Consider the following 25,666-nt stretch of genomic DNA (forward strand, 5'->3'; position numbering starts at 1 on the left):
AACCCATCTGGTCCTGGACTTTTCTTTGTTGGTAGGCTTTTGATGACCTCTTCTATTTCATTGCTTGAAATTGGTTTATTTATGTTGTGTATGTCCTCCTCGTTCAGTTTAGGTAATTCATATGTCTCTAGAAATTTGTTGATGTCTTCGAGGTTTTCTGTTTTGTTGGAGTATAGATTTTCAAAATAGCTTCTAATTATGTTTTGTATTTCAGTCGTGTCTGTTGTGATGTTTCCTTGTTCATTCCGAATTTTAGTAATTTGAGTTTTCTCCCTCTTTCTCTTTGTTAGTGTGGCTAAGGGTTTATCAATTTTGTTTATTTTTTCAAAGAACCAACTATTTATTTTGTTAATTTTTCCAATTGTTTCTTTTGTTTCAATTTCATTGATTTCGGCTCTGATTTTAACTATTTCCTGTCTTCTACTACTTTTGGTGTTGGTCTGCTCTTCTTTTTCTAGCGCTTTGAGCTGTAGTGTTAAGACATTTATTTATTGATTTTTACTTCTTTTTTTGAATGCGCCCCATGACATAAATCTTCCTCTAAGTACTGCTTTCATAGTGTCCCAGAGATTTTGATATGATGTGTCTTTGTTCTCGTTTACCTCTAAGAATTTTTTTATTTCCCTCCTGATGTCTTCTGTTATCCATTCATCATATAATAGTGTATTATTTAATTTCCAGGTATTGGAGAGGTTTGTTTTTTATTCTGTCATTTATTTCTATTTTCAATCCATTATGATCTGATAGAGTACAAGGTAGTATCTCTATCTTCTTCTGTTTGCTAACAGTAGCTTTGTGGCATAAAATATGGTTTATTTTAGAGAAGGATCCATGTGCTGCTGAGAAGGATGTGTATTCGCTCTTTGTTGGATGGTATATTCTATATATGTCCATTAAGTCTAAATTGTTGATTGTGTTATTGAGATCTATGGTTTCTTTATTCAATTTTTGTTTGGACGATCTATCCAGTGGTGAGAGAGGTGTGTTAAAATCGCCTAGTATGATTGTGTTGTGGTCTATTTGATTTCTGGAATTGAGAAGGATTTGTTTGACGTACGTGGATGAGCCAATGTTCGGGGCATAGATATTTATGATTGTTATGTCTTGCTGATTTATGCTTCCCTTCAGCAGCATGTAATGTCCTTCTTTATCCCTTCTGACTAGTTTTGGCTTAAAGTCCACATTATCTGAAATGAGGATGGATACTCCAGCTTTTTTGCTGTGTCCGTGTGCATGGTATGTTTTTCCCCATCCTTTCACCTTTAGTCTATGGGTGTCTCTTTCTATGAGATGAGTCTCTTGCAGGCAGCATATTGTTGGATTTTTCTTTTTAATCCAATCTGCCAGTCTATGTCTTTTGATTGACGAGTTCAGGCCATTAACATTCAGGGTTAATATTGTGATATGATTTGTATTCCCAGTCAATTGACTCATATTTGTTTTTGACAAGATTTGGTTTCTCCTTTATTTGGCTATTCCTTTAGGCTAGCGCCTCATGTTGCTGATTTGCATCGTTATTTTTCATCTCTTCCTCATGGAATATTTTGCTGAGAATATTCTGTAGTGCTGGCTTTCTTTTTGTAAATTCCTTTAGCTTTTGTTTATCATGGAAGGATCTTATTTCATCGTCAAATTTGAAGATAAGTTTTGCTGGATATAAGATTCTTGGTTGGCATCTGTTTTCTTTCAGGGCTTGGTATATGTTGTTCCAGGCCCTTCTAGCTTTTAGGGTCTGGATTGAAAAATCTGCTGATATTCTTATTGGTTTCCCTCTGAATGTAATTTGATTCTTTTCTCTCGCGGCCTTTAAAATTCTGTCTTTATTTGTATGTTAGTTATTTCATAATAATGTTCCTTGGTGTGGATCTATTGTTATTTTGTATGTTTGGAGTTCTATAAGCCTCTTGTACTTGGTTTTCCATTTCATTCTTCAAATTTGGGAAATTTTCTGATATTATTTCATTGAATCAATTGCTCATTCCTTTGGTTTGTTTCCCTGAGCCTTCCTCAATCTCAATAATTCTTAAATTTGGCCTTTTCATGATATCCCATAATTCTTGTATATTCTGTTCATGATTTCTTACCATCTTTTCTGTTTGGCCAACTTTGCTTTCAAGATTAAATAATTTGTCTTCAATGTCTGAGGTTCTGTCTTCCAGGTGTTCTATCCTATTGGTTATGCTTTCTATGGAGTTTTTAACTTGGTTTATTGTTTCCTTCATTTCAAGTATTTCAGTTTGTTTTTTTTCAGTATCTCTAACTCTTTATTGAAATGATCTCTTGCTTCCTGTATTTGCTCTTTTAACTGTTGATTGGTGCAATCATTTAATGCCTGCATTTGCTCTTTCATCTCCTCCTTCAATGCCTGCATTTGCTCTTTCATCTCCTCATTTGCTTCCCTGATCGTTTTAATTACGTACATTCTGAACTCCCTTTCTGACATTTCTTCCGCTGTACTGTCATTGGGTTTTATTGATGTAGTATCTAGGTTTGTTTGGGACATTTTCTCCCCTTGTTTTCTCATATTGGTGAGCTGTCAGTGGGACCCTGAGATATTGCAGTTTTCCGCTATTGGCTTATAGTGTCCCGCTAGATTTCCAGTGTATCACCTCCAGGCGCTCAGTAGCCTGATGTCTTGGAGGAATCTGATAATGCAGCGCATCCGAAGAAAACTGCCCCTAGCCCCCTACTGGTTCCACGGTTTGGAGCTGGGTCTGTGTGGAAAGGCTCTCGCTGTGGGCGTGCACCATGCAGCTGGCTGTGTGGGAGGGGCCCACTGCCAGAGTGTGGAAGGCTACCTTGGAAAGACTCTAGCTGCCCTGCCCGGCTCCGATAAGCCACCTCTATCTGGGCCTGCCACCCGGGCCGAGCTTTACCCAGTGGGCAGACTCACCTGTGGCTCTATTTCAGTCCGAGTCTCTCAATGCCTCCCCTTCTTAACTCCTGGGTTCTGGAGTGACTGGGGGTGCAGTCTCCCTCTAGGCCGCCATTTTGGATCGCCCCTTTTTAAAATTATTGAAAACATACTTAATATTATTAAAGTGAGATTTACTTGAGAAATACAAACACGTGACAGATGAACTGTGGATCTCCCTGAGAGAATATGTTCACATTCATTTTATAGGTTGGGCTCCTCTTGTTGAAATTCTTCTGTGGTTTAATACACACTGATAGGAGTATTGACTGTTAAATTTCCCCATAGTTTGTGCTCCATCTCTATCTTGTTTTAGGTATTTGAAAATCCTTTCTGCATGCACTCATATACAGACCACAAATTTGCCAGAAATAACACTGATGATCATACAGCAACAGGGCTGTGTAAAGGTCTTCCCACCCTACCATGCACATAATTATTTTGAAATGAGTCAGTAACTCCACTGATTTCTTCAGGAAAAACAACTTTTAATTCATTAAAAACTTCTGGAGTTTCATAATATAGCAGGAAGGAAAATGCAGACAAATAATATGTTTTTAAGTTAGAGTTTTCATCACTGGAGTGATGAACTTTCTCTCCCTCCTATATCTAACCACCAAAACCCCCATGGGAATTGCAGTTTTCAGGATTTCACCTTGTAGAATTTTATCTTTTGGAATTTTGGTTTGCAGGACCATACACTTAAGAAATCTTAGATTTGGGGGATCTTGGAAATTGGTTGTCGGCATTTCAACACTCAGGACCATGGTGTTGGGAGTATTTATCAGGATTCTGCTCACTGCTGGAATTCAGTGATAATATCTTCAGCTATAAAAATTATGGGCATTGTGTAAAACACTTTCTACGATATATCTTTTTAGTAATCTCAGCAGGACACCTAAAGGATGATTATAAGGTTCTTAGTTTTTCCACATATGAACCAAAGAATTTACACAAATTATTGGCTCTTTTGAATACCAGGAATAAACATGTACACAGTTTTAAATGAAATGAAATTTTGGTCAATTTTGGTTTCATTGCTAAGTCAAGAAAAGTTTTGCTTTGTTATTTCTTTCTTTTCATATTTTTTTCATAAACTATAAGTCTCAGTCTCTGACAGTTCATACCATAGTTAAATAACTGCTCTGTTATGCTCACTCTTTGTTTATGAAGAGAATAAAGAGGTGGAGATAAAAGATATATAAGAGGTATCTTCATCTTTTTAGTCAAATTTATTCCTCTGTATTTTTGTAGCTATAGAAAATGCAATTGCTTTCTTTTTTGTTTTCTCAGCTATGTTGTTATTGGTGTATTGAAGTGAATTTTGAGTTCTGAATTTTTATTGTAAAACTGAACATATTTACTAGTTCTAATAATTTTTGGAGTTTTTAAGTTTTTCTGACTCCTTTGTCTCTCTCAGTTTTTGATTTAAAATATATTTTGTTTGATATTACGAATAACTATTCCTGCTCACTTTTGGTTTCTGTTTGTGTGGAGTAAATTTCTACATTCCTGCACTTTCAGTTTGTGTCACTTTACTGGTGAAATAAGTTTCTTGAACACAGTAAGTAGTTGCATCTTTTCATAAAACAAATCTATTAGTCAGTGAAGAATGCTTAATTACATTCATGGCTAATATTGATAGATAACAGCTTACTCTTATTATGTTACTTGTTTTTGGTTGTTCCATGTATTTTTTTGTTCCTTTTTTCCTCTCTTATTTTTTATAGTTTCATTGGACTTTTCATAGTGATAAGAGTTGATTACATTGACTTTTTCATTTGTACATCTGCTTTACCAGTGAATTTTGCAAATTTCCATGTTTTCATGATGGCACTCATTATCCTCTGTGTCCAGATTTGTACTTCCACATATATTTATTGTAAGGCCAATCTTGTGATAATTAAAGATCACTGATTTTGATTATTTGGAAATTTTATGTCTTCATTTCTGAAGGATAGTTTTATGGTTTGCATCTGGAAGACTCTCCAAAAGCTCATGTGTTGAAAGCATAATCCCCAAAACAACAAAATTCAGAGGTGGCAATTTTAGGCAATGATCTGATAATAAGGACTCTGATATCATCAGTAGATTAATCCATTTAATCCATGGATTAATTAATATATTTAATTAATCCATTGATCTGAATGTACTACTGGGAGGTGGAATGTAGTTGGAGGAATTACTGTTGGAATGTTCTAGAAAACTTTATTTTGTTCCTTGCCCCTTCTTTTTCCTTCTTCTTCCTGGCTGCCATAAGCTAACTATTTTCCTCCTCCATGCCTTTCTGCTACAATGTTCTGTTTCTCTTCAGGCCCCAAAATATGGAGCAGCCTACCCATAGCCTCAAACTTCTGAGACTGAGTCAAAATAAGTCAGTCGTTCTCTTAGGTTGTGCTTACCAGGGATTTTGGCTATAAGCAATGAAGACCTGACTAACATAGAGAATTTTGATAGGTATAGTATTCTTGGTTGGTAAATGTTTTTCTTTCAGCAATTTGAATATATTATCCCACTCTTTCTTTAACCTTAGAATTCTCTTATTGTCTTTGATTTTCAGTGATTTTACTGATGTGCTTCAGAGAAATCTTTTTAGAGTTGAGACTTTAAGGGAACTTGAATTTTCTGGATTGGAATGTATCTGACTAAAGACATGAGAAATTTTCAATGTTTTTCTCCCCTCCTTCTCCAAATAGGTTTTCTATGGCCCTCTCCATCTCTTTTAAAAAATTCCCAAAAGTTAATATTTGCTTGCCTAGTAGTCTCCCATAAGTCTTACAGGCTTTTTAATTTCCTTTTAATTGTTTTCTTTTCCTTTCTTAATGTTTTCTTTTCTTTTTTGCCTGACCATTTTATTTCAAAAGATCTTTCTTCAATCCAAAAGCTCTTTCTTCTGCTTGATCTACTCCTTTGTTGAGGGTCTCAAATTTATTTTTAAGTCATTGAATTCTTCAGTTCATAGGTATTATAGTTTGGATACAAAATATCTCTTGGAAAGTTCATGTGTTTGACACATGATGCCCAATGTAGCAATGTTAAGAGGTTAAAAGATTGGATTATGAGAGCTATAACCTCATCAGTGGATTAATTCATTTGATGAATTAATAATTTGAATGGATTACCAGGTGGTTACTGTAAGTAGGTTGAGCAGGGGGAGAGGAGGTATATCACTATGAGTGTGCCCTTGGAGATTACATCTTGTCCTTGGTTCCTCTCTCATTTCAGATCTTTCATATATTTCCTTCCCTGGAGTCTGTCACTGAAGAGTTATTTTGGTCTCTTCAATATAATCATATTTTCTTGCATTTTAAATACTATTTTTGTCCCTATGGTGATGATCTTCACTTACAAAATTCCTGCTTTCTGTTGACTGAATGCATAAAATTTGGCCAAGTGGTGGCAGAAGTTTTGAATAATGATTTGAAATATACATATTTATTGGGGAACAGAAGTAAACAAAAAGGTGCAGGAAAACTTCCTTGTCACAGTTACCCAACTGATTATAAAAATTTGAGTTTTCTCTTATTAAGAGAAATATAGTAGAAAGAAATAAATTAAATTTAAAAAATATTTTAACAAGAAAAATGTGCTTTCATTGATTGGTTGAAAACTACAATATATTATTCTATCTTCCAGGATATGAATAGGACAAACATAATGGAGCTCTTAAAATTAAGTTATTTCTTGAATTCTCATAAAAATGATGTGATTTCTTAACAGTAATGAATTTTTTAAAGAACAATGTTGATCTCAGTAGACACTCCTTTTCACTAGTTTTAACCTCAATTATAAAAATTTAAATTATGGATTAATAAAAGTTCAGTGGTAATGAATATAAAGAAAAATTTGGTAAGCTGTTTTGTGACATTATGTAATTTAGGGTACAGATAAGGGGATTTTTATTATTGTAATTCAGAGAAATAAAAGAGAAACAATTTAAGTAAAACAAATTCCCAAACTTGCATTGAATTTAAAGCAAGACCTAACCAAGGAAAAAAGAAAAATGGATTAAAGAAATTGATAGGTTGTTAATACAAAACTGATGACAGAAAAATAAATACTAAAAATTGAATAGTGTTATGACATAAAAGTCTTAATTCTTTTCATTGTTTTTAAAAATGAATAAGTATTTAAAGTGGCACATAGAAATCCATTGAATGTGAAGAAATTTAATATCACAATAAATAATGTTAATGCAAAATAATTAATTACCATTATTAAATACTATATCAATTGTTTTGAATTGCAAATGGTTTCATAATTTTAGAGCAAGTCAAGTCAATACATCCATTTCAGTTTGTTAGTTTTTTGCCAGGGAAAACTAACCTATATTTTATTGTATCCTTCCTTTGTTTTGATCAATAACAAAGATTAATTAAGTACACTGACACTAATCATTTGCATTGTGTTACTGTAGTGAGAAAATTATTTTGGTTATTTGAGTAAAAATTTTCCTCCATTGAGCAAATTTTGATAATATTTTCACCAGACCCAATTTTGAAGTAGCAATACCAATAGATAAGGGAAGAATATGATGAATACCTTCAATCAATCACTAAGATTTCCTACTAGAAGGTATTAATTAGCTTAAATTAATATATCATCTAGCTTTGGTAATATAAATATCATGAATATATAATTACTATAAAACAATTCTATAGGCAAAAACATGAATGTGGTAAAAGTTTTGTTTTAATATTCATTCATTAAACTGAGTTTACTGTTTAGTAGTTTTAAATTGTATAGAGATCATAAATCACACAGAAACATATATTTGAGTATTATTTTCTTAGGAAATATATGTGATGCCCAAAATTGCTCATGCTTCTTTTATCATTTTAAAATCAGACCGATTTATAAATGACTCTTTATGTCAAAACCTTAATTATGAATGGTATTGTTAAATATTGGGCATGGAAGAATGTAAACATAGAATTGTAATGGAACTAGTGAGCCCTCCCTGTGGGAGGATTCTGTATCCTCAGATTCAATCAATCTTAAATAAAAAATATTTAGAAAAAAGACTACATCCATATTGAACATGTATAGATATGGATTTTTTTTCTTATCATTATCCCCTAGAGAGTACCATACAACAATAGTTTATATAGAATTTACATTGATTTAAGTACTATAAAAAATCTAGAGATTCTTTAAGGTATAAGGGAGGATGTATGTAGTTGATGCACTAACACTACACAATTTTATTGAAGCAATTTGAGCAAACTACAATTTTGGTATCTACAGAATGGATCCTGGAACCAAGACTTCAGATACTGAGATATCTTGTACTCTAATAAAATGCCTTGTTTACACAAAGAGAAAAGAAAAGTAAATCATGAAGAAACCATGCAGGCAACATAATGAGTGTTTTTACAAGACTCAATATATTCAATCTTCATTGTCTTAAAATTTTAGCATTGAAGCTTATAAACTTTAAGAAATCATCTTAAATTTCAAGTTCAATAAAATGTTAAATAACAATTAATATAACTATTACATTTTCTAGAATAAAGATGAGAAAAAATATTTTTTTAAAGTTAAATACAAATCTAGTAGTCCTAGATAGAACCCAGGTCTCCTGAGTGATAACTGGGTTTTCTGTTCATAATACAATATATTCCTAAATTTGGTTCCATGTGCATGCTTGTCTTTTCTCTAAATCCTTCCAGCTTATTACCCATCTGACAAATTCCAGTACTATTTATATTTAGTCTTGTTCCTCTGGTTTCTATTTTACCTGTTTGATATAAAATGAAGGGGCATGGTATGCTTTCTAATTATTTCTTAAGAAATAAAAAATTAAAAAATCACATATCTGCACCAAAATAGGATATTTTATTAAAGACTTAATGAACACTGTCTTATTGGAAAAAAATTGTAAAATACTGAAGAGTCAAAAAATGAATATATTTGAAAGATATTAAAAGTAATATTCAAAAGAAGTTCATAAGAGCAACTTCCAATGATATCTCTTCTATTTAAAATTTTCAACCCTTAATACATATTGTTATGTGATTCTAACTGTAAAAAAAAGCATATTTTATACTTAGTGTATTAAATTTTTAAATGTACACATAGAAATAGTAGAGTAGGAATTTTATTATGCTAGCCAGTATATTTAGTCTTCACCTTAAATATATGCATACTTTTCCAAATTTCAGACTCAAGCATATTAATACTTTACTGTTAAATATGTAATACTTTTTACCACCTATTTTTCATTTTATAATGTTTTATCTTAGCATTAAAAAAATTCAGAAACTCATCATGTACCTCCAGGATACTGGATCATAATATTTCTATTTTTATTATGCTTACTTCTGCAATTAATTCCCAGTTTAAATGCAATATTTTTTTGTTTGGTAACATTGTCAAATTCATTTCCAGGAAGGCAGTATCAGTATTGTTATAGGTGTATGCAATATGTACATGCAAGTTAGTGAATTCACCACCTTATTCCCAGCTTGGGAACAGTCAAAAAAACAATCAAGCAAACAAAACAAAATAAAAACAAATTCTGGTTTCAAATTTTTAGTTTCTTTTTTTCAATTTCCTTTCACTTCTTTCATACTGAATATATTTAATTTTACCATATTATTCTATATGACAAACTATATTTCCCTTTATGTGATCAATTTCTACCTTACCTGTGTGTAGAATTGGTGTCTTCTCATATTCTATTAAGAGAGTCACAGGATTTTTCCAAATTTGCCTATGATGAATAATTTTCTCCACATGTCTTGCATCTGAATCTTTAGTGTGATGGTTCATTTTCTAACTGAATGAAGATTTTCTTCAGAAGAGATAACAGCTATTTATTTTCTTTATTATTTTATTATTCAAACATATTGGAATTGGTAAAGATCAAGCCATTTAACACTCAAAGGAGAATTGATTCTACTACTTAGCTGATTTCATTTGAGGCACCAAGTTTCCTGAGTCTACTGCTGGATGGATAGACAAGTAAAATTCATAGGCAAATTTCTAATTTTTTTTATCTTTTTCTCCTATTATCATTTCCCAGAGGAGTGAATTCAAATTTTTATCTTGTAAGACAAACTAGATACATGTGCCCATAATGTGTGTATATATGTAGACAAATAATGCAGTATGTGTGTATGTAGATAGTATATATTAGAGAGTATATGTATAAAGACATCACATGTATGTCTTTATTGTAAGTGTAATGAATTTTCAAATTAATTGTCATCTTTAAATAACCTAATTTTCTCCCTGACAGAAGAGAAAACCACAAAATAACTCAGCTATTTCTTCACCATGAGTATTAATTTAATATAATTTTAAGAAATTTGAGATGACAAAATAACCATATATGATTGCACATATACATGCATATATTTAATGTGCAAAAGAATTTACATATTTCAATATATGAAATAAATAAGTTAAAATCCTGCTTAATATTTATTGTTTTTTAATCAGTTTCTTTCTTAGAAGTCATCCAATAATGCAAAATTTACTTAACAAATAATTCTTTATTCTAGATTCTTAAAGATATGAAAATTATAATTTTAGCTAATACCTTATATTCCTATTATTTGTAGAATTGTAAGAATCTAATCCCAGTATTGTACAAATCAAAATATTGTGATAACATTATTTTTAAATAGTAAACTGAAATCTGAAGAATGTAATTCAGGCCAAAATTTAAAAAGAACTCCTGTATTTTGCTTAAAAATATCTTGTTACCATAGCTTTTCCTCTTTAGTTGTAACTATAGTAACAAAAACTATTATGTAAATATTGTTTTTCCTAGCCACTAAAAGAAATGTAAACCCCTGAACACATTTTCTTTCTTTTATTTAGACATAATGAATCTTTAGCTGCACTACATGTATGTAGAATGTTCATGTAACAATCACATAATTTTTTCTGATTAATAAATCATTAAAATTTACTAACAAAGAACAATGATGGATGTATGAGTAAAAGAGAAACATAAGTGGGAGAAGGTCAGTTTAAAATATAAAATTGTCACTGTATTAATTATTTTCCTTCTATAATTTGAGGGGAGAAACTTCACATTTAAGAAAGTCATTCAGGACACATACATTCTTCAGTAAGAGTCATTACAAGTGTTTTATGTAATAACTCACTTTCTTAAAAACTTTATCAACTCATCACTTAATTTTTAATGCATGGAAACACAACAAAGAAGCCAGTCTTCTGTGGTAGGTCAGGTCCCTCACCTTTTAGTTTGAAGGCATCTCCCAAAATAAATTGTTTCATATCAAAATTTTCTCAAGTGGTCACTCTAGTTCTAAATTGTTTCTACTGAAATTTTGAAAGAAAAATAAACATAAAAATTAATGTACTAGTGAGAAATTCTAAAGGGATCAGGTACAGTTTAACTTGAGAGGATATATAAGAACTAAAACTTTCTGTGGACATACACACTTGGTCAAATTTAAGTTGTCACATAGGAAATCAAACAAAATTAATCCCAAACTAAATGTTATGGTTTGTTATGGTTTGAACATGTAGTATCTCCTTAACCTCATAAAAAAATGCAGTAATTAATGTTCAAATGTGAAATGAGTAGATTGTGAGAGATATAAACTTATCAGTAGATTAATCCATTCAAGCAATTAATGATTTAAAAGGACTACTGTAACTGGGCAGTAACTGTATGCAGGTAAGGTGTGACTGAAGGAAGTAAGGGTCTGGGCACTCCTCCCTCTCTCTCTCTCAACTTCTTGAACACCATGAACTGAGTAGTTATCTTTAGCCACATTTTTCTGCTGTGATGTTCTGCCTTACCTCAGGGATAGAGCAATGGAGTCAGTCAACCATAAACTGAACCTCTGAAACTGTAAGCCCAAAATAAACTTCTCCTCTAAGTTGTTCTTCTCAGGTAGTGTGGTCACAGTGATAAAACGTTGACAAACAGACCTCAATGAAATACCAGAACACATGAACTTACCTTCCAGACATAAGCCAGTGTGGTGCTCTGAGCCCCTATCTCCTCCTGCTGAGACTCAGAGATGTTATATGTGCTTGCCCGTGTTGACTTGATGGTCTCAGTTCAATGCAACAAGAGTCTTAGTTGCCTATCAGTGAATCTTCATTTCTGTCATAACCTCCAAAGTTTACCCAGAATATACTTATACATAAACAAATTTGGAGTTATCCACTTATGATAGGCAGGGATGATATATATGTGGAATTGCAGCCTCATTCACTACCACACCCTTACTTACTGTCCAAAAACACTAAGAATTCACAAATACCCCAAGGAGGGAGTAGATTTCCTTTGAAATTTTTGGTTTGTGTCTTATATAAAAATAAAAACGTGAGACAATGTGTAATTTGCCCATTTTCATTAGTTGTCCCATTGGTAGAACAGATAATCTAAAGCAAGTAAGTATGAACTTAAGTCTATAACATAAACCAAAGATATTATAGCCAGAATTGCTATATCCAGGTAGTAGTAGTCTCAAGTTTTTTTGTTTTTTTGTTTTGTTTTTTCTTTTCTTTTTAAGTGTTTGTATTCCAGGGCATATTAAGGCCTGGCAGACAGGTTACTAGGTATTGTTTTTGTTCTTGTTTTCACTTAAGCTCATTGCTAGCAATTGTTCATAAATGTTTAGATATCATGAGTCCAAGGAGTTCAGACGTCCTGGGAAACTATGAAGTGTCACAGTAAAACAATTTAGAAATGAATGAGAGCCTGAATATACAAACAATGGTAAACCACAGCAAACAACAGCCAAACCACATATAAAAATAAAATTCGTACCCACAATCTGCAGAAAGAAGACTTGGAAACCAAAACATTTTCTACAATAAGTACCCACAACAAATCAACCCACATAAATCAGACTGGCAGGAGGCCAGGGCAATTGTTATAGCAATAAACCAGAAATTCAAACAATAGTCCCTGTAAGAATTAATTTCAAATGGTCAGGACTTATTACCATTCTAAAAATAAACTTTCCTAATTTTCATGTATATTTCCAATTTAGGACCAAACAGACAAACCAAATATATACCCTATCTTTATCATTTTCTGTGCTTTAACAGAATCCCTGAGACCTGGTAATTTATAAAGAAGCAAGGTTAATTTTGGCTTATGGTGCTGGAGACTGAGAAATTCAAGATTGGGCATTTACATCTGATGACAACGTTGTGGTACTTGCACTCACTGAAGAAAGTAGAAAGGCAAGTAGTTACATGTAGAAGCAGCAAAGGCCAACCTTGCTTAAAATGAGTTTCTCTGGAGGTAACTAGTCTCATCTCATAAGAGTGAGAACTCAGTCACAGGGAAAAGGCATTAATCCATTGGTGAAGGCTTTGCCTTCATTATTAAACAATTCCTACTAGGCCACACCTTCCAATACTGCTGCATTAAGAAATTAAGTTTCCAATACATGATGGTGATATGCTCAAAAAGAGCATATGGTTAACCAGTCCTTGCTTCCGGGTAACCTATCCACGGCTTCCACATGCCACAGCTTCCAATCAGGGAACATCTAAAACCTTCCCTTTTTCCACTATAAAGCTTTCTGTCCCCTCTGCCCATCTTTGGGTCTCTGTCAAAGGACAAGTATGATGGCTGACTCCTAGTTCTCGTTTTTTGACCTGTGTTAATGTCCTCAAGAAATATAAGAATTAAATTACTGTTAAAATTGAGTTTAGGAGAGGAGATTGTGGAAGGGTCCAAGGAGGTGGGGGTTGCTGGTTTGTATAAAGCAAGCATCATTCTATCAGCAGGTACCTCACTGGATGTTGAAAGAAGGAAGACCCAAACAAGGCTAAGAAGCAGCTGTTGGTTAAGGAGCAGCGGTCCTATAAGGTAGAAAAGGGACAGGTTGGGTTGTTTGTTGTCTACAACATGGACTTTGGTATGAATATAGGGTTGTCTTACTTCTGTCTCAATCCATCACAATAACAGAGCAGCCTTATCTACCCATTATGCTCAGGGAAACCATTGATATTATATAGAAGAATGTCATGGCCTAAGTGTGACAGGCAAGGGTCCTGAAATACTACAGCCAGTAATGTTGCCAGACCAGGTCCTTGTTATCTGGGAAACTCTTACTTTCTCTAGACTAAATGATTTTTGTAAGAAATATTATTCTACAATATAGAGATGAACACCTAATTTTTAACAACAGTAGATATCTCTTAAGTTAAGACATAGATATTCTAAAATAGATCTTCTACCTGGTCTTTACGAGGTTTCTGATCCCTTTTTTCAAAAATTTCTGATAGCAAAACTACTACTATAACTAATAATAATAATAATAATAATAAAACTAACCAAATTATGAGCCTACTTTTTTTCATTTTCTATTTCACAATATAGCTCTACTAGATATTTTAGAAATACTGCATAAATTGTGGCTTACTTTGGAAAGCTAGATATAGAATTTTCTGCCGTTTGTGATATTTTTCTTTCTTTTCTTTTTCTGTTTTGTCTTTTTATTTCATGATAATTTAGTAGTAATTTTAGGAAAGATTCATTAGCATCAAAATAGCATCAAATAAGAGGCTATTTTAAAGCTAAATTCTAGACTATTTTTCCCAAGAAACTTTCAAAAGATACTGATGGTTAAGAGCTATTTGGATATAAATAAACCAGGCAATAATTAGAAACTTGGTTAGAAGATACATGGAAACATTTTAAATGACAAAGAACTGATTACCTACCTATAGAAACTCTACTCTTTACTTTCATCAGTAGGCGAGGGGTACCCTGAGGCTTATTCAGCTTCATTGCTAAGTAAACTTCCTTTCCTGGAGAGAAAATTGAACAGAAGTACGTGTAATGGAATCAATGAAAAATTGCCTTACCTTTATTAGCAGTCATACTGAAAAGATGATGCCTTTTTACAGTGACACACTAAAATATGCCTGAATTGTATATTGAGCTTCCTTATAACCCATCCCTGATAAGAATAAAACTGCAAGCTGCAAAATTATTACCATATTTGCCCACCACTTATCCAAACTGGTTTACCTTAAGGTAGAACTTCATTATATAAACTTTTTCTTTCCCCATGGAGACCACTTAATTCTATCCCTCTATATTCTTCAGTTAATCTCTTGCCTTTATCAATGCTTTCCCCCCACCTCCCTTTGGCAGTTTGTTGATTCTAAGTGTATGTTTTCTGCAGTTATTTTTGAAATAACTTCTTGGTTGCTATACAGCAGTTCTCAGTGGTTATAAATCAATTCCTTAAAGCAATTAATTAAAAAATTTAAGGCAGTTAATCCAGCCTAAGGCTTCCAAACTCATGGATCACCAGCTGGGTTTATGGAAACCATCTGGCACATACTGATTTTCTCTTTTCTTTTCCTAAATTTGCAAGATAGATTGTTCAATCAATGTCTTTCCTTGAATGATTCAGTACATAGCATTTTGCCGAAAATCTATCTGAAGGTAGGTGAGTATAGATATGTATAAAAAGTTGGGGGAATAAATCTCATTTGTGGAATAATGTTATATGTTGTGCTACAAAAATATATCATTTGGGAAATATCTCTAATTTTCCCCTACCTATCCTTTCTAATTTTTCTATCTCAGGAAAGACCATATTTTAAAACCTGTAAGACCTGTAAGACCCAGGGACACTTTTTAAGAACAAACATTTTATAACATTTTGCTATCTTAAAATAAAATTTGCAGTTTTCATTGCTTACCTATATAAGTAATAATCAAGATAATGCCATCGATGGAGTACAAAGTACATATTGAAACAAATATAACAGCATTTTGTGTGAACATAGGACTTAATTACATTAGAAGTCACAGTGCAGTAGTGAGATGTTTGCCATTTGATGTAGAATCATAAATGAAGAAATATGGAAAAACATTGGAATATAAGGAAAAAATTCCAATTTTGATGTAAGACAACTCAGAGCTTTAAAATCATCACTTCTGCCCTTCCTCTGAATCTCAGTAATCTGATTTAAACACACACACACACACATACACACACACACAACACACACACGACTGTGTCCCAAGTCACTGTTGGAAATTCAAAACTGTGACAGAATGCCCTCGCCAGGACTTCTTCCCCTGATTCTAGTAAGGACGCCAGGCTAGTGATCTCAGGGAATCCATCTCAAACATGGAATCTATCCCTGTTTACTATATTACTAATGAAATTTATTTCAAAGCCACTGGTGCTGGTGTCATTAAACTTGACATTCATAAGCCTCTGAGTTAGTGAGGAAAGTATTCTCTGTGCCCCTCTAGGAATATAAGTTTCCCAAATTAAACAAACAGAAAAATGCAATTTATATTGTTTGTGATTAAAATACTCAAAGTTGCTATTTTATTATTGCTTTGTTACAGTAGGTATGGATTTTTTTGAAGTGGTAAATAAGGTTTAATAAAGTATGAAGAATTTATCTATTGCAAAATATTTTAAAAATTGGGAAGACTTTTCCTATTGCAGAATGCTGAAAAACACTAAGACTGGCAGTGTACTTATTGTTAATCAAGCACCATTTTAAGCTATTTATATTTTCTTGTTCCAACAATCTAATGGTATTATTTATCATCACAATTTTGCAAATAGGGAAACCAAAACAAGGAGAGATTAGGAAACTTGCCCAAGATGACATACCTAGAGAAAAATCCAGGATTTAGATCTTAGTAATTCAGTTCTGGAATCCCTATTCCTAATCAGCACTCTATCATTGATCTTAGATATTTTTCTTTATGTGCAAAACAGTGTTGGATGTCAATTTCAGGAAACTAGTTATAAAGAAGATTTTCCTCTACATATCCTGGCAGGACTGTCACCAGTTTTATAGGATATATTACAGTTATGACTACTTCACACACTGGAGGACAAAAGGCAGCTAACTTCCCACTGGGCCTCACTTACTTGACACCACCCCACTGCACACCTACTTTCCTTGTGAGAACAAGAACACTACTAAAAATTTGCAAAGAGCTCCCAGTGGAAGAAGGTCATCTGGTGAGACTACTGCTTTGTCTAATGTGAAAATGGAAGGGTTGACAATATTACAGAGTATTTTATGTCATCTAGGCATCAAGAACCTATCTGTAGGACAGATGATAAATTGAAAGAAATAAGTGCAACCTTAGTAAGTTTACATAAACCCATAGGCCGACAGGCCAGAGTTGCATGAAGTTATGATAGCTATTTTACATTTTCTGAGTGTCTATATTTAGGGCATCTGAAGCCTAGAAGACAGTTAGTGTTGTAAGAACAAGACATTATTATAACTTTTTTTTTTTTTTTAACTTAACAGCATCCTTTGCATTTTGTTAAGAAATATGGGTCTACTCTTTCAAGTAAGTAAGCTCTAGATGCAAGGCCTTGGGGAAATAGAAGGCAACTTAATATTCTTTATTTTGCATTTATTTAAGCTGATGATCAAAGCATCTATATTTAAAGCTTCCAAAGCAATTAATCTCAAATGACTTCAGAGACTTTTTTTTTGAAATTTCAGAATTCTCCCAAGATTACTTTTGTCTAAAATTATAAAAATGAGACTATGAGAAAATCAAATTTACAAAACACTCATGTGGAGTTCATATTTCTTAACTAATGTTTGCCATGCAGGACCAAGTACATTGACAGCTTATATAATACTGTAGTCATGACAAAAGGGGAAGCTAGATTTTTAATGACTTTATTGAGATTTTTTTAAGTGCTAATATTTTCTCATTTTTTTATAGTTTTTTTCTCATTAGAAGAAACTTATATTTTTGCTATTAAATTTGACCTGATGAAATCTGAATTGCTCTCAAATACTTGCAGAGCATTTTTGGAAGTTTTATGCTAACTCCCCTCACTCACTAAGTTTGACCTTTGGGGACATAGCATTTTCCTTTGACTTTTGAATTAATTTGGAGGTGAGTCTGTGCATTTTAATAGTTACTGAATCATTGCAACAATACTAAGGGAACTAGAGGATGCGTCAAGAATTATTTATGAGTAATTCTAAAGCTTGCAGAGACACAGATTCTAAGCTTAGAGAAATAAATGTGGTATTTATTAGTAAAATTCTTATGCCAACGGAATGGAAATCATTGAGTAAAATCCCATTGCAAACATCGGTCTTCAGTTGCCATTAGGAAAATGCTGAGCATCTCATTTCTCAATGATAATCAATTTTAACAATATTCCCAGGATCAACTTCATGTCAGACAATTCTATTGAAGAAGCAAGATAACAAGACATATGCTTCTCAATGGGAAATTAGCCTCAGACAAACATATACTCTTTGAACCTAATAATTAATAATCTTTAACTTTGTAATACTTGATTACAAAGTATCAACACATCTGAATAAAGGAATAAAAACCAGGAACAATCATTTCTCCCACTCAAGTTTGTTTTTTACCCTAAAATAATTTCCAATTTAAATTTCTTATTGACTCAGCAACTTAAAATGCAAATAATTGCATAGTTTAGTAGAAAGATACTGAGTAAGAAACCAAGAGCACTAAGTTTCAGTTTCAGACTTCTTAGGGAATCTGACAATTTTATTTATTGAGAGCTAAATTCTCTTGTGTATATGAGAACTATGGTTGTCCTATATGGGGTTTTTAATTTGTGCTGGATAAAGGAACATGATGGGTCATGGTGAAGTTGGAAGGTAAGAATGTAGGAGTTGGGTAGCAAGATGCTTAGACTTTTACCTTTGATGTAAACAAAATACATTTGCATTTGTCTCTTTTACATGTTGGGACATTATACACTCTTCAGTGTGAAACAAATGTGAGTAATTTACTTATTTTTTATATCAAAGTTTTGTGAATGTTTTCTCCCACTGGTCCTAAAATAAGAATAACAATGCTGAATTCCTTTTATAGGAAAGATTTAATTAATAAAAACAGAAGGGGACAGTTCAAGAAAAAAAAAAATTTATTGTGCAATGACTTTTTGTAGCTCTGTGTAGACCAACATCAAGGTTTGGCAGTGTAAATAGAAGCCCAGAGGGATTGGGTCCAGTGTGGGTGACGTTATGTGCTCATACAAAGAATTTTTCTGCTAGATCAGCCTGACTACAACTATTCCTCTCATTAAATTCTAGACACCTGTTTGTAGACAGGTGGGGTATGGAGGGTTTTTATGACTAAATATTTGGCAATACAAGTTCTCCAAACCTGCCTGACATGGTGAGCATGCCTGTAATCCCAGTTGCACAGGAGGTTGAGGCAGAAGGATTACAAGTTCAAAGCCTGATTCAGCAACTTAGTGAGAACCTGACTCAAAATATAAAAAAGGACTGGGGATGTGGCTCCGTGATTAAACACCCCTGGGTTCAATAAATCCCTGGTACCAAAAAAAAAAAAAAAAAAAAAGCCAAACAAAAACACCCCTCCAAACCTTCATGTCTAGATCGGCAGGGCCTTTAGCCTTCTTTATATACTGTGTTTCTACTTTGAGACTCAAAATGAAAACTGTTCTTGCTGGGGAAATTTCGTTCCTTAACACCAAAGGCAATTTGATCAGAATCAGGATCAGTATGAGAGATAGAGTAGCTTTGGCCTTAGCTAACGGTGTGTAGGACTATGAGAAGGTCTAAGAGGAAGAAGAATGAGTCTCTATGTATGAGTATTTTTGCAATTTCTTGGAGTATACCAAGGGTATAAAGAGAACAAAAGATCCCAATGAAGAAAGACACAGAGCAAGACACTGACCTTGAGATACTGTAGAGATTTGTTTTCATTCTGCATTAAGCACTTCTCAACTTTAGTATTTATAGTTAATTTTATTCTATTGTCAAGGTATGTGTGCATCTCCCATCCCACTGTTCTTTCCCATTTCTCCAATTTAAGTAGTTACAGAATTACAAAAGCTGTTAGCTCAAGTATAAGATGAAAACCTCATTTACATGCTCAAATAAAAATGAGTGCTTACGTTCTGAAAGCTGGGCTGGAAATAGGATTTGGAAATAGGAAATAAAGAAATGACCAATATGTCTTCAAATCCTTGGCTGAAATTGTATAGGACACAAGGAAGGGGATGAAAAGGAAGAGGAAATTCTGGGAAATGAATATATCAAGACTTCAAGTTTGAATCCCCACCAGCCCTTAGATGAAACCACTAATCACAGACTCAGCATAGAACTGGGGGCTTGAAAACTGTCTGTGACCAAGTGGGTTAAAAGAGAAAACCCTTGTCCTGAGTATGCTCACACTGTGCTGAGCTTTTGAAATTTCCACATAATTTGCAACTACTCTGCAATGCAAAGCTTTGGTAATTATCTTTGCATTTCTCGGGCAAAGACAAGTGTTAATATTTAGACAAATATTTGGAATAAGTGAAATATGCTGAAATTTGGGGCAAAGCTATTATGAAAAGCACATTTTCTCTTTTGAGGTATGTTAAATTAGAGTTATATTACCCTAAAGGATACTCTTTGCTTAAGAAACAGTAGCATGAATAGAAAAACATGTCTGGCAAATCTACTTCAAATTTTATTTAGCCTACATTTTCTAAATTTGGGAGCTCAAAAGCCTTCAAAATCAGCATTTTTGGATTTGGTAATTGTAATGGTTTTGATCTGAATGTACCCCAAAACTGATATGTTGAGAGCATGGTCCCCAATGCAATAAGGTTTAGAGATTGAACTTCTAGGCAATGAATGGATCATAAGGGATCTGGCCTTATCAGTGAATTAATCCACCAGATGGATTAATCAATTGAAAGCTGGATAGAATACTGGGATTTGGGAAATAGTTGGAGGAAATAGGTCACTGGGAGCATGTCCTGGATGGGTTTATGATTTCCCTTGCCCATTGGTATCACTTCACTTCTTGTCTACCTTAAGTTGAGCACCCTTCCTTCACTATGCCCTCCTACCATAATGTTCTGCCTCACCTCAGGTCCAAAGTAATAAAGCTTGATTAGCTATGCACTGAATCTTCTGAAACCATGAACCAAAATAAACCTTTCCTCCTTTAAGTTGTTTATGTCAGGTATTTTGGTCACAGTGATGAAAAGCTGATAACATAGTAATTAAATTCTTAGTGATGAATTTTCCATATTACTTAGGGAAATTAAGGTTCTGATACATACACTGATGTAATTTTTCCAGAGCGGCAAACACAAAAGTTTTGACAGGAATTATAATATGCAATACGTTAACACTGAGTTTTTAAGTAAAGCAGTAATTGTAAGTGTTTAACCTAACTCTACAGATACAGTTCTATCTAGAGTATTTATTGTGTAGTCTATCCTATTAAAAAGTTAACTCTATGCCTATATTCTATTATTAGCCCTTCAATTTAAAACATATGCAAATGCCTTTCTTGATTAATTGCAAATCGTGGATTCATAGGTCAATGTTCTACATGAAGAGCAGATTACTTTCAAACATTTTTAATTCACTATTGATCACTGTTAAACTCTTTGGCACCTAGTGGAGAAACTCCTTTGGAATAATTTATGAGTGGTTGTATCTATTATGAACATTAAAAAAACCTCTGTTTTCCAACTGTTACATTTGTGTTACTTATATCCAGTCTACACTACTTCTTCCCATCCCTATTGAAGCTTTGATGAAGATTGCATCATACTAATATTATGCATAATAATTTTCATACTAATAGGAATTCATTTTGGACCCTCTTTTTTAATGAATATCTTTAGGGTTGTGTTCTATTCATGGGTGAAGTTTCCATTTTCCCCTGACCCTCTTGCTTTCTTCTGTAGAAAATAATAATAGGGTATTTTTTCAACATGAATATGACTTGTGGTATTTTCCCCAAATTAGAATGTTATCATTACATAACTATTTTGACCTTTCCTTCAACCATAAGGTAATAATTATCTAATGTACTTTATTTGGGTTCCATCCCAAATAGAATGACCTAAAGAAATGATACCTCATAATAAAAATATTTACCAGTGCAAGGAAACTTGCAAATTTGTTCCAATTCAAATATCTTTGTGTGTTTTCCTTGTTATTATTTTTTTAATAGATATAGTGGGCATACAAAATTCAAATCAATTATTATTAAACTTAAAATATTGCAAAGGTATAAGTTTTTATTAATTAAATAAAAATAATACAAAGATAATTTAAAATTAATCCTAATGAGACCCCGAACTGTGGTGATCCACTAGAACATTTTTTAAAAAAGTAAAAAAGTCAGGCTTATTTTACTATGATAGTTTTATCATAGAAATTAACATGTAATTATATGTGCTTCAGCTTTAATAATTATTCACAAAACATTACGATCTTCTACATATTCAGTCAATTCAAAAATAGAAGAATAATCATCCCCTTCAAAACATACTTTACTGTCAATGTTTGATAGCTTTTCAGATTATTGAGTTTCACCTTCCATCCATCCATTCCCTCTTTTCTCTCACCACTGGCAAGATCTTTGGTGAGACTAGCTATCCATTGTCTACTCCACAAACACTCCAGCTAACCTTCTGCAGCTTTCTGGAGGTATCTCGTAACACACCTCTAATGCTGACTACATCCCACGGTATGATAAATATTTTTATTTCCCTTTCTCTAGCTAAATTCATTCTGAATGGACAGGATCATGTTTTATTTAGAAACATATTCCCAGTGTCTATGAACATTTTGTCACTGGGAATAGTGCCAAATAGTTCCAATATTTTATCAAAATAAGATCTTTAAAGAATCTGATGAGGTCTGAAAGGAAAAACAAAAGAAAAAAAATCCACATCAACTGAGTGGGACACTTCATTAATTTCAAACATAAAATTAACTCTGGAAAAAAAAGATTAATTGAAAAGAATCCTTTGTTTTTTCTTGTCTGGCTTTTGTGCAGCTGTGGAAAGGATCCTGAGGCAGAAGGACAGTCAGTGCAGATAATTAATGATGGGGTCAGAAGATGGGGACTGATTCAAAAGGAAATAAAATGCTAATACCTCCATGGAACTTCCCCCTCCTCACCTGTGGTCAAGTTCACCTGCTTCCGGGGAATTTTTCCTTCAAACAAGGTGTTCTTAATGAGTAACCCCGGGCAGCTGTCTTCCTGCCCATGGTCACTCCACCTTTTGTACACATAGGCAGGATAAGAGGAGGAGGGGCATGAAAAGAAAGGAAATCTGAAATCTTTAAAAGTGGGAAGACACCCCCCACTACCTGGGACACCTGTTTTGGACCCCTTCCTATCTGAAGAAGTATCTCCTCCCACCCTCTGTTCTAGCCTTTAAGTAAAACTTTTTGCTCTTGCCTGAGTATTTCTCAGGACTGTCAACAAGGTAAGCTTCTTTGCACGCACCCTACATCTTTGTGAAGTGAGTCTTTCTGCCCCTTTCTTTCTTTCTGGAGGACAGGAATTGTACCCATCAGTTAATTCAATGCAGTTAGTGCAAGCTACTTTGCTACAAGACTTGGGTGATGGGATTCATGGCCAGTGGCTCCTAATCATCTGTCCTTTGGACCAGGCATGTTGGGTTCTGCCAAAGCCATTTCTCACTGTCCTATCCAGACTCAGAGTGTAACTGGCATGAGAACACAGTATCTCTAATCCAGGTCTGGCTTTGGATGCATGGAGATGGATAAAGTGTTGAAACAATTGCAAGATTCTCTCTGGAGCAGGTCTCCCATGAACCACAATGTTTCTTCCCCAACTCCTTTTCTGACCACCTTTATGGGGTATTCTGTGGCACAGACTCTATCATTGAGAGAGGGATGTGTAATGGTTCATAAGGGAATGCCTTGGTTCCCTTTGTTCCCATACTAAACCTTCACAAGCCTGTGGGGATTCTCCCCACTATTGTTTCTGTGCTTTTGTGTGCTCTGCTATCTTCTTCGACTGCAAAAGGGAGATATATACCCACAGCCCTCTGATGACTCCTTTGGCACACAGGGAGTATAAACTCTTTATTCTAGTCTTTACCCCTAATGTTCTTCTGCTGCCAAACATTGTCCTAGTATAAACTCTCCAATAGAGAGCCATGGCCATTTGAGGGAAATATACATTTTAATACTCTACAGCTTAGCTTCTCCTGTAGAAAGGAAGGAAATAGTCCAAGGTTTTTATGTACAGACCTAAGGACTTTTTAAGCCTTGTTTAAAAAACCCAAATTGTGCCAAAAATGTAAATTAGATTCAACTTTGATCCTCCATTCTGAGGCCCAATCCCCCCACCAAAAGTGCATGGCTTTTGCATGGGAGGCTCAACACAGACAGATCAAGATTCATTACAAAAAGGGCTCCCATGTTCTCCCAGGGATTACAAGTCACACGGTAAGCGTGATAACCCAGAAATTTGCATTTTTTTCTCGTCCACCCATGAAACAGCACATGGGTTATGACCACACTGGTGAGGCAGCAGTTAAGAGGTCATGCATGGAAGGAGGGGTGGAAACTGCTGGCCACTAGAGACTCCAGCATCAGTAGAGGTCCCCTAGCCAAAGAGATAGTTCCTTGGTGCAGGAATCTATTGGTTCTGTTTGTTTCATTCATTTCATGATGTTGTTCAGAGGGGAACCTGGTGCTCAAAAGTATTGATAGGAAATTAAGTCTCATAATTTTCTGCACCCAAATCTGGCCTGATTACCAACTGGGGAAATGTAAAAAATGGTTAAAATGTCCTATGAATGAGGTTTTGCTGAAAACAGTAGCTTCTCAGCTTCTGCCCAATCTTTATTTCTCCAAGGCTTTCATTCAACATGTAAATTGAAGAGGATTACAGAGTCTGCAAGTCTTAACTTGCAGACCAGTTTGAGATTAAAGAAAAAAAAAAAGGTGTCACTTTTAAGTTCAAGCCCCTATGGGACCTAAATGGCTGGTTATCTTATGTGTCTCACACTCTACCACTCTGCTTTCTTAACAAGTTCCTCCCTAATGCTGTAGTACAGGGAGAGAAAATGAAGTGATCTCATACATACAAGTCTTCTTTCCTTAAGAGTCTTTATCTGAGGAATTCGGGACTCTCACATTGTTTGAATAACTGAACTGACTAATCTGAGCCAAAAAGATAGTTGTGATTAGATAAAGATGTTCTGTATGCTCCTTTACTAGAATACTTATGGCCTTGTCATTTTTTAGAACTCCTGTTTTGTTGTTGTTGTTGTTTGTTTGTTTGCTCTTTTGTTTGTTTTTAAAAATTCTGTATGTTTGAGCTCATCGTTTTATGGTGAATTCACATTTGATCCTACGTGCCTAGATTAATATATTTTTTCTGATCAATCTTTTTTTATCTAACTACAGAGGTTTTTACCCTCTTTCTTTAGGAGCCAATTTTCAAGGGTTAGTTCTCAAATACATTGGAAAATTTCTTTTTACAGAATCCTAAGAAGGGAATAGCCATGGGAATAAATCTGACAGCTATCGAGGACAAGTGGTCACTTGAACCATTGATTTCAGTGTCTACTATGGATGTCTGACGTTACATCTAGCATTTCCAAATGAACAGGCCTGCCCTATATTTAAGTAATAAAGTAAAAATCTGTTAGGCTCTATTTTAATTCTAAAAAGTTAAATCTAATAGAAGCTTTAATAAACATCTGCTTATTGCCTCCTACCTGTAGAAATCTATATAGAAAAAGGTTACAAGATCTTCATTTCCTGTCTTCTATGTATGTGTGCACACCTATGTGTTGTTTTGTGTCTACATATGTGCTTGTATCCATATATCATGTACATGGTATTAAAATTGCATAGATAAATAAGTGCTCATAAATCAAAATTTTTAAATGAGGAATTAATCTGACTACCTTTTAGTTCATGTGACTTAAAAACATTCAATTTAAATTGGGTAAACAGATGAGAGTGAAGATTTCCTTAAAATTA

This window comes from Sciurus carolinensis, chromosome 4, assembly GCF_902686445.1.
Source record: "Sciurus carolinensis chromosome 4, mSciCar1.2, whole genome shotgun sequence".
NCBI classification, from domain to species: domain Eukaryota; kingdom Metazoa; phylum Chordata; class Mammalia; order Rodentia; family Sciuridae; genus Sciurus; species Sciurus carolinensis.